Genomic DNA, 10164 nt, shown 5'->3' on the forward strand with positions numbered 1-10164 from the left:
TATCCAGGTCTGGGAAAATAGCAATTGATTCTAAGTATGCACCAGTGTAGGGTTTTTATTTGTAAATTTGTTGGCACTTTGTTAATGACACAATATAACCAGTGAAGGAGGAGCAAGATGTCCGATGAAAAGAGAGTCTTGTGCCTGGTGTGATCTAGTTCAAGACCTCATTGTCGGAGCAAGTTAACACAGAGTCCACAGACGGGTAGAATAGACAGTCTCAGCTTCCTTCGGGACTATGGGCCGCAGCTTCTATCTTGGGCCTCAGTGCAGACAAAGATATTAAAATAGCCTCCTACAAATAAAGCAAGAATCCACAAACAGTTAAGTGTTTCAAAATAAGCATTAAAATAAAATCAGCATTTCAATACTGTTGGCAACAGTATAGTAAATGCCCCTTTTTTTGCACCCAACACCCTCCCCAGTTTATTCATAAACCACATGATCTGTGTGTAGTGATTGCCTGATATCTTTCTACCATTGCAGTTTTTAGGATAATTGGGTTTAGACAGAACCACGTGATGCCATGTTAAAGGTACACTATAGGGTCAGGAACACAAACACATTGGTTTGGCCTTTTTTGGGCATTGTCGGTAAAATGCAGCTGATAACGTTCATCCCAGGCACAGGAAGCATAGGTTTAATGTCTGAAAACCCTAAGCAAATGCATTAAAGGAAAAACAAAGAGTATGTTTTTGCATATGGTTTCATGTGTCCTCTGGTTCCACCACATAGTAAGCAAACTGTTTATGAACACTTTTAAACTAACCTAGCTCTGCCTAGTGCCCATGTTGTCTCTAGCCTGTTTTGATCTGTATTAGTAACCCACTTTGGATAGGATTCATTAGAAGAGACCCATCAACTGACATATACAGTTTGAGGGGAATCCTGGCAACATATCCACAACAGCAGACAGTAGGGGTATGATGCAGAGAATACCCCTTTAAGTGGTTTGCCAAGAGCCACTATCTTTTCTAGAGAAGTTCACTATACAAATTTTAAAGTGTTGATCCTTTTAAAATAAATGTTTTGATGCCCATGTGATTGCTGTAAATGTAAAATAGCCAGTTTTAAGAAACTATGAACAATGTAGCGTCAACTCACCTCTGTTCTGATGGTACGGCTGCCTTGCCCAGGACAAGTATTTAGGTAATGGTTAAACAGGAGGCTTGGTTCTGTTATATTCACATTCTGGTCACTGTCAACACTGGCCTCCAGCCCTTGAAGACCTCCGAAGACTACCAGCGCATGTCTGCAAACACAATTCAACATGGTCACTGCAAAACCTCAGTATCGCCAGTGAGAGGCAGCCAAGAGCAACTGGTCGGTACTATGCTAAAATCAGAAAATTAACTTGCAATAATGATTAGGACCCAACTTAGAAAAAAAGAGCAATATTATCTCAAATCCACTATAAAACTGCTGCTGGCATCTCTAAGAAATTATGACCAACACCACTGCAGCCCTTGATTATCCCGGTGACTGACAGCTAGCAACTTTTTATCCTGAGCCCACAGCAATACATTTCAACACTTTTTTCATATAAAGATTACAGTACAGTTGCAAATGATAATCCTGTGAATGCCTCTCCTATTAAAATCAATCCTTAATTAATCCAAAAAACAAAGATTTCTGGATTTCAATACTATACTTACTTGAATTTTGGCAGAGTGACGTCTTCCACGTTAGACCCTTTTTCTGATGTTCCAATGGAAAGGTCATAGCCATCTTTAAAGGGGCATTCAGTGAAGACAGAACCTGTAAAAATAAACATTGAACTAATAAAATCTCTCTACATTGAGTATATAGAATGCTTGAAAACCATATCATATTACTCACTGATGCAGGATGCCAGTCTCACTCTGTATCCCCAGTAAAGACCCCCGTCGGTCCTTGGACTCTGTGGAGAGACCACAATTCCTTTCCGCACTCTCTTTTCTAGAAAGGGGAGGAAAAAAATGAAATAAAATAAAACTAAGAGATACTCTAGTCTAGAAAGTACTTTCTGATGTCACTGTACCCCTTTACAAGTCCAAAAGACATGGACTTTTATATTTTCTAATGGTAAGTTAATTTACTTCGTTACTTCAAGCTAGAACAATTGATAAATGCATACTAGGGATGCACCGAAATGAAAATTCTGGCCCAAAACTAAGGATGCCCTTGGTCGAAAACATATTTTTTCCCCAAATGATTTTAAAATATTTTTTTTCTATAATTTTATTGATTCAATAACTGCACATATGGAAATTGAACGTTTACACTTGTAATTGGGGAACGTGGCAAACCCATACGAGGAGGAAGAAGTCCCCAGCTGTCCCCCATGCCCACCTCCCCACAAACAAAACCTATATCTAGGCCAAGGCCCATAGTCAGTGGTTAGGAGGCTGAAGTCAGAAGTCAAAGTAATGGCAAATCTTTTCCCTGATTACAACAATAGACCCGATATGTAGTTCTGTGATTACAACAATAGACCCCTTATGTAGTTCTGTCCCTTTAAGAGTGCAAAGGGCCATGATTTAAGTAAGGGAATGAAGGAAATGAACCTTCCATTTTCATGGAAACTGGAAGGAAGCCACCTCTTAGTATATTATAATGTCAATCAAACTAGCCTAATAACAGGGATAGAAAAGTAAGTACCGTAGTTTCTTCCTGTCATGAATCACCTCCCCCCTTGCTACCTTCGAATGTTTAGATCCGGAGTGGTACATTTCGGCTATAGGATCAACGGGCAGAGCGGTCCATTACAAGCAGCAAAAGGGGCTGTGGGGCCTGCCTGGATTTGTGACTTTCTTCGTCTCGCCGTACAGGGGAGAGCGGTGGAGCAGGAAGCCGATCGTAGGATCGGTAACAAGCCAATGAAAGACGGTCAGAGAAGAGAGACATGGACAGCCAGGTATTGAAAAAGAAAGGCAGGTATTTTAGGCATAATTACGGCTACTGGGTCTCAAGGAATCCAAGAGCAGGTTTGAGTAAGAGCAGGACCCAGGAGACATGGGGACTAGGAATATGGCATAGACAAGGGAACATGGACTTAGAGAGGTTTGGGTTGGGGTATTGGCAGAGAGGACTATGGGAGACGGATTTGGAGGTTGGGGGTTGTAATTTTTGGGAGATTAGACCCGTTTTTGGCTGAAATGGTATAGGCCCATTTTCGGCTGAAAATTTTGGTGCATCCCTAATGCATACAATGTGTGATGCGCAAGAATCCCTTCAGGTCCTGGTCTAAGTTCTCCAGTTATGCAGCTCAATCAATGTAAAGCAGCTAAAACGTGGCTCAGCATGAAAAATGCAGGCAATGAATGTACGCGGACACACCCCAATGCATGACATAAAATACGCACAATTTGAAACAAAGCCTAATCTACACACTGGCAAGTAATGTGCCTTAAACAAAGCACTGTTTACATCTTTTTCGCTGAAACTGCCTGCATGTCATTTTTTGCTTAACTGGTGCACTTTAAGATGTTATCAATGAGATGCAGCATAACTTACCTGCATTATCAGGGTGTAAACGCACAGTAACCCGGACACCTACTTGCAGCAGTTTGTCTATTTGCACCTCCTAAAAAAATGATGTATATATTATGAAGAGACACACACTAATTAACAACATGATATTGACTCTAAAAGTGATAAACTCACATCTCTCAGGGGTTCCAAAAATATTCTAACCCCTTTTTCAAAATTTGGATAGAGCACTTTATTGGCTGTTTTTACAAACACTTTTATAACAACCCTAAGTTTGATGCATTTTAGTATAAGATTATTGCAATAAATCAAGTTTGCAGTTTTTTCATGTGAACTTCATTCCAGAAACACCAAAATTAGCCAGTTTCCTAGATATTATATGAATCTAATTGGTTTCACCAAACAGAAGTTAAAGACATTCTCTCTCCCAAAACTATGCATTCATAAGTGATGTGTTTGATTTGCCAAAGAACAGGGTCACAAAAACGTATGACACGAATATTGAATAAAGTGAGCGTGGCGAGGAATTCAAAGTGAATTTAAAAAAATTCTTCCAGTTTCACTACCGTGACCTTACATTTGCATCTTTGGCAATTTTGAATTCCTGACAATGCTCAAGTTAGTGAATAACCCCGTTAGATGTGCACTTAACTGGAAATCGATTTCACAAATCAGAATGAAACAGATCATACCTTACGCATTCCGCAGTTAACGAAGGACCCTTTGCCTGGTTTGGTGGGTCTGTTCAGCACTACTCCTTCTCGATATTCAGAATCCTCGTCAATCCTCAAATGGTGCGGGCTGTCTAAAGGATTTAGAAGTCCTGCAAAACATGATTCATTATTAGTGTGATTTATCTGTGAACCAGCCTACTTTACCAAAATGTATACCATATGCAAAGTGATGCATAGGACAACAAAGCGGCAAATTCAGGTGTGCATGACATGCAAAGCTAAGTCTGCAACCTGGAACTGAAATCGCATTCACTGACCTACTGACTGTACTACCTACCTGCAAACTGCAAGTCCTGGTGTTTTGGGAAAAATGATTTTCTCAGGTATCTAAAAGAAAAACAAAAATATTCATATGTGATGTTGATAAAAAAAAAAAAAAAATGACTGTGCCTGAACAACAGTACACCAATATAGGATTGAACCATTTCAATCAATTCTTCAAGAACCATAACAACTTTATAGTGACATCATAATCTAGGTTGAAAGAAGTCCATCGAGTTAATCCTTAACAACAAAAAAAAAAAAATCAAAAAAATTCCCAATGAAATTGTGGTGATGCTTCGGAGTCATCTGCTGCCATTTTACCTTTAACCCTTAAGATGTGTCCCCACGCACAGATCTCTCCTTCTCCTACCCTGCTGCGGACTAATGCAGAAACATTAGCGTGAGCAGTGAGGGATCAGTGTGACTGGTTGACAGTGTCAGCTGACACTGTCAGTCTGTCTTTGGCAACCCATTGTGTATACTCCAGTTACCATAACAATTTAATTAAGATGAAGTTGTTATGGTGCCTGGAGTATTTCACTAAGTAGAAAAGTTATCAAAGCTATGAGTGTGTTTCACTGCAGGTAAGTTATATACTACATATTGTGCTAGATAAATCACAAGCCAATTCATAGATTATAGATGTTTATGCACTGGTCTCGGTTATGAAGATCATTTTACCATAAAGATTAGCATAAAATCCCACATGGCAATGTGGTATGGTGTTCTCTGCATTCTCAGAGTAGATGTGCTTAAATATTTTATATCCTAATTTCTAATTCAAAATACATACATATATTTGGGTATTAAAGTATACAAAAAAGGTTACCTATCCTTCGGTTACTTAGTTTGGCCAGCAGGTACAAATGTGATTTTGTGTTTAGATTTGCCTTTAATTATGCTTTTCTACGACAAGTTCCATAAACATGTACTCACTGAGGACATTCCAGATACTGCAGGATACGCGCCAGTTGTACGCATGCCTGCCCTTTCTTTCCAACACCTTCAAAGTTCCCCTCCACACTTCTGCAACACAACGAGTAAAACACATTATTGCCCGTACTGGCCACCAGGTAAAGAAAACAGCCCAGCTAAACAAAGAACACAAGAGACGTACTTAGATCCTTCTCCAACCTCATCGAATATCACAATTTCATCAACGCAGAAGACGCAACAAGCCCGAGCTATCTGTCCAGCCAGGTAGGTACGTAACTCTGGGGACTGGGCATTATCCAAAATGGAGCCTGGTAAAGCGACACTGATTGTGTACTGACGACCTGCAAAAGGAATACAGTCACCAGATGCAAATATCACATTACTTTTTTTTACTTAAAAATACAGTAATGTCTTGTGTCAAGTCAGCATTCCAGTCACTGTTTGTATTCCGGTAACGGCACAATCCCACTTCATAAGACTATTGCTAACCTTGCATACCAGTGATGCAGATCCCAATTTAAAGTGTAATTGACAAAGCTTTAAATTTGCACCTGGATTGTACAATGTGGGTAAAATAGCATAGATGAAAAAAGTGCAATTCAGGTATTTTCTAAAATTAGATGAAAAAAGTACAATTCAGGTATTTTTTAAACTGATCAGAAAATGAGACACCTAATGAAAGGAACACTCCACAGTGAAAATGTCAATAGATATCAGAATTTTGTAGATTTTCCCCAATGAATAAAGGCATTTATTTATGCATGTAGTCATTGGGGAGATGTCAAATAAAAGAAAAAACTTAGCTGCAGATTTTCTTTTTGTAGCCTTTCCAAGCCTTCCCCTACCCCCCCAGCACAGACTAAACGTTCTAAAAGACTAGATGCTTCTGAGCCAGGTGTGCAGCCGGGTGGAGATGCATGAAGCTCTCTGAAGCCAGGCTGCAGGTGGAAGAACAGGGAGGACCAGATACAATCCTGTTAATGCATGCTCATAGGCACTTGTAGAAGAAGTCAGGCACGCTACAGCAGTTGAGCTAACGGAAGGACTGACTGACAGCCAGGGACAAGTTTCTTAATCAATTTATAAACGTGCTGATTTCTCATAGAAAAAAAAAGCAGTTTTATAAACTGGTCTTACAATGGGATACTCCATAGACATAAAGCACTGCAGCAAACTAAAGTATGTGTGTGGAGTGATCCTTTAATTGTATTCCAGTTACGGCCTGTTCATACACAGATGTTTATCTTTTCCTACCTATCGCTGTTTTCTTCCCTTCCTTCTCGAGCTGCTCCAGCTTTTGCTGTTGTTGTCTCTTCTCCAGCTGTTTTACCAACTTTGCCTCTCTCCATTGTTTACGTTGCTCTTTTCCTGAAATGAAAATACACCATTGATTAATTAAATAAAATCGATGCAACTTATAACTATGGTTAGGCCATCCTTTGGGTGTGAACAACTGAGCCCTGGTTAGGGTTAGAAATATATAGATTACAGAACATGTGAATCTGTGAGACAACTGGCATGTTCAGAGAGGGGATACTTTGCTTGTAAGAATACGTTAAAGCTGGTGGCCAATGCAGTACTCGGGTATGAGCAAAGCTTGATGCTCTGTGTGTTGAGCATTGGGGGAGCTGAACCCCTGCAGCCATGAACACTTTGAGTTATTTACACCTGGGTAACCATGCAACACTTTTAAAACAGACAGTAGGAGTTGGTACATGGTCACATTAATATAAATAAATCAACTCCCAAAAACGAGAACCTATTTGGCGTGCAACATCAGTCAGAGTTTATTCTATAATTGTGCAGGTTCCAATAACTCGCCAGCAGTAGCCATAGGCCATATACTTATTTCAGACTGGAAGAAACCCGTGCTACATTTTCTGATGTCAGTACAAGGAGGGTGCTCAAAAGGAATGCAAAGGGAGAATATCCCTTCAATAGATATGATTTTTCCATGTCTTACTTTGCTGTTTATCTTTCCTCCAATCAATCTTCTTCTCAGAGTCCTGGAATATAAAAAGTACAGATCACACAGGGCCAAGCAACCTCCAGACATGACTGGCTTTAACATGGGAAGAAGAAAAAAAGGAGAAGTTGGAAGATTTATAAGATCAATATTGCAGTATTATGCCATAGCCTTTGCCATGGATGTATTGTAAGGGTGTACTAAAACGGTCATTCATCTCAGACATGGCTGTATGTTGGAATTTCTAGGAGTTCATGTAATTTTACCATGGCTTTTACCACTCCACTAATGAATGCAAGTAACTTTGCCAGGCTAAAATTACTAAAGTCTTAACGGATTCCATAAGATTGATGTGCATTTTGGGTTATACCCAAATGAGTTGATACTTATTCCTGGATACAGCTGTCATAGAGACTTCCTGTGACACACTTCTCCTGCGCCTGGCTCTAGTAAGCCTAACTATACAACAGGGAAATCTCTCAAATGTGTTCATTGTATCTGACTGTATCCTAAACTATATCATATATAAGATCACGGTATTTTACTACAAACCCAACCAAAGCTAATTTATGAAAGATAGATCAAATCTGAAACTTGTTTAATTCTGAGCTTGTTACTATGCATGCCAGCTTCATTTTGACATACAATATAATGGCCATATATAATTATATTGACATTCAATATAATGGCCATAATGCAGCTGTAGGGAGGTTGACAAGCCTCCATTTGAGGGTATTTTCCCACAGCCTCATGCTAGTCTTCAGGACAGATTGGGATACACAGAATGCATTCCTACAGCACTGTGAATGTAATACAGTAATTTATTAGACTAAAACAGATCAATCAGTAGACTAAACTACACTTACTATACACCATAACGTGTTATGGTATTGCTTTCTATATAATTACAATAAATCTGTTCAGTCTCACATGATGACCACCGTTAATCTTATGCTGTCCTTATTTGGACTCTGTCTGTTGAGGTTTACGTTTTACAAAGAACTTAGGAAGAAACCTTCAATATTTGCCAAATGTTTAGTTTTAACGTTTATTTAATAGTTCGATCAGAGGGTAAATCAGTCACAACCCGCACTTATAGTCAGATACCACGATCATTATTAATTGGTTGGCGATAATTAATCGATTCGATTCGATACTGCTTTAATGACAGAGTGACACCGGTAACGAGGTCTTACGTGCTCCAGTCTGGGTCGCTTCTCCGCCATGTTTTTAACCACGTGGTGCTGGTTGTACTTCCGGCTTGGTACGCTTCCCCTAGCAACTGACATGATTGGCCAGGTAGAACCACGATTAATTTTTTTTTTTTCTTCAACAAGCTTTACTCATACTGCATAAACACACAAGGCACTATATATGTAGATATTATGCATAAGAAATAATTCCTGTCAAACTCTAGTGAATAATAAAAAAATATAGCATGCTGAAGCAGAAAAAAAAAAAAAAGGAAGAACATATTTCAAAAAAGCATGCTGTAGCAGACAGAACCTCAGACCGCCACAATTAATAAAAAACAAAACAAAACAAAAAGGATATGTTTTAAAACCAGACCAGAAATAATTGTTACAGGCACATGGGGTTTATTCACTGTATTCTGTAAGGGAAACAGAAATCCAAATTGCAAAATGTAGGTTACAAAAGCGAATTTAAAACATTTGGGCAGCGGCAATGTGAGTGGAGTCTGCGTGTTGGCTAGAGGGGAGTGCTGGGATTTAGTAGAGGGGGATAACTGGGATTTAGTATATGGGGGGGGGGGAGTAGACTGGGATTTAGTATATGGGCGGGGGGGGGAGGAGACTGGGATTTAGTAGAGGGAGATGTTTTTTTTATATACTGTACTTTTCAAAATAAACCGTTTCTATAAAAAAAAATTTTTTTGCGGCCCACATAAACATAAACCTTGTGGCCCGTGCTAGACTTTGAGTTTGACATGCTTGCTCTACAATAACACATAACACATCCCCTACACACTCCACTCCCTGTGAGCGAATTCATGGGTGGAACATGTAGGTGGATTTATGGGTGGGCCTTATGGGCATACTCCCTGTCAGACCCTGGGGCCCAGACCTTGAGCTGTGTAAGGGGCCCCAAAAAATGGAGCTGCTTCCCGTTCTCCCAGAACATTGAGTTTTGTGACCACAGTTACAAACAGCCTCCAGAGATCCTGTTCTACACCAGACCAGTGGAGCCGGACTGCAGCTAGAGCCCATCACCATCCTCATCTGGTTGTAAGTAGGCAATCTAGTAAAAACCAAAGAAAATAAGTATATTAGTGACATAACATAGGCGTGCACAGCCTATTGTATTGTGGTGGAATCTCGGTAAAAAAATAAATTTAGTAGGCCGAGATTACCACGTGGCATGTGTACGTGCATATGCTGACGTATCGGTCGGTTGGTTGCACGAGGCAAGATACGATCAGTAGTGTACGGAGCATGTGCAAGAATACCGGATGTAGTATTCCCCTCCTCCATTGTGCTGGACAAGCCATGCGGTCAAGCAGGAAGTTAATTCTAATTTGTATTGATTGGTTAAGAGAATGTGCGGGTGGAGCTTAATATGGGAGGAGTTATGTGCCTATATAAGTGTCAGGGTACTCACCTGTGAGACAGACGGCCAGACGTGGTCGCTCTTGGAATTCCCAACAGGGGACTTGAACCGGGGTACTTATCTATCCCAGTCCTGCTCTCTGCCTCTGAGCCACAGCAGCTTTACCAGAGACTTCTGATTCCGGTCTTGTTCACCCTGGCTTGGCTACTACACCGGGGGCTGCAC

This window comes from Pelobates fuscus, chromosome 9 (assembly GCF_036172605.1).
Source record: "Pelobates fuscus isolate aPelFus1 chromosome 9, aPelFus1.pri, whole genome shotgun sequence".
Classification (NCBI taxonomy): Eukaryota; Metazoa; Chordata; class Amphibia; order Anura; family Pelobatidae; genus Pelobates; species Pelobates fuscus.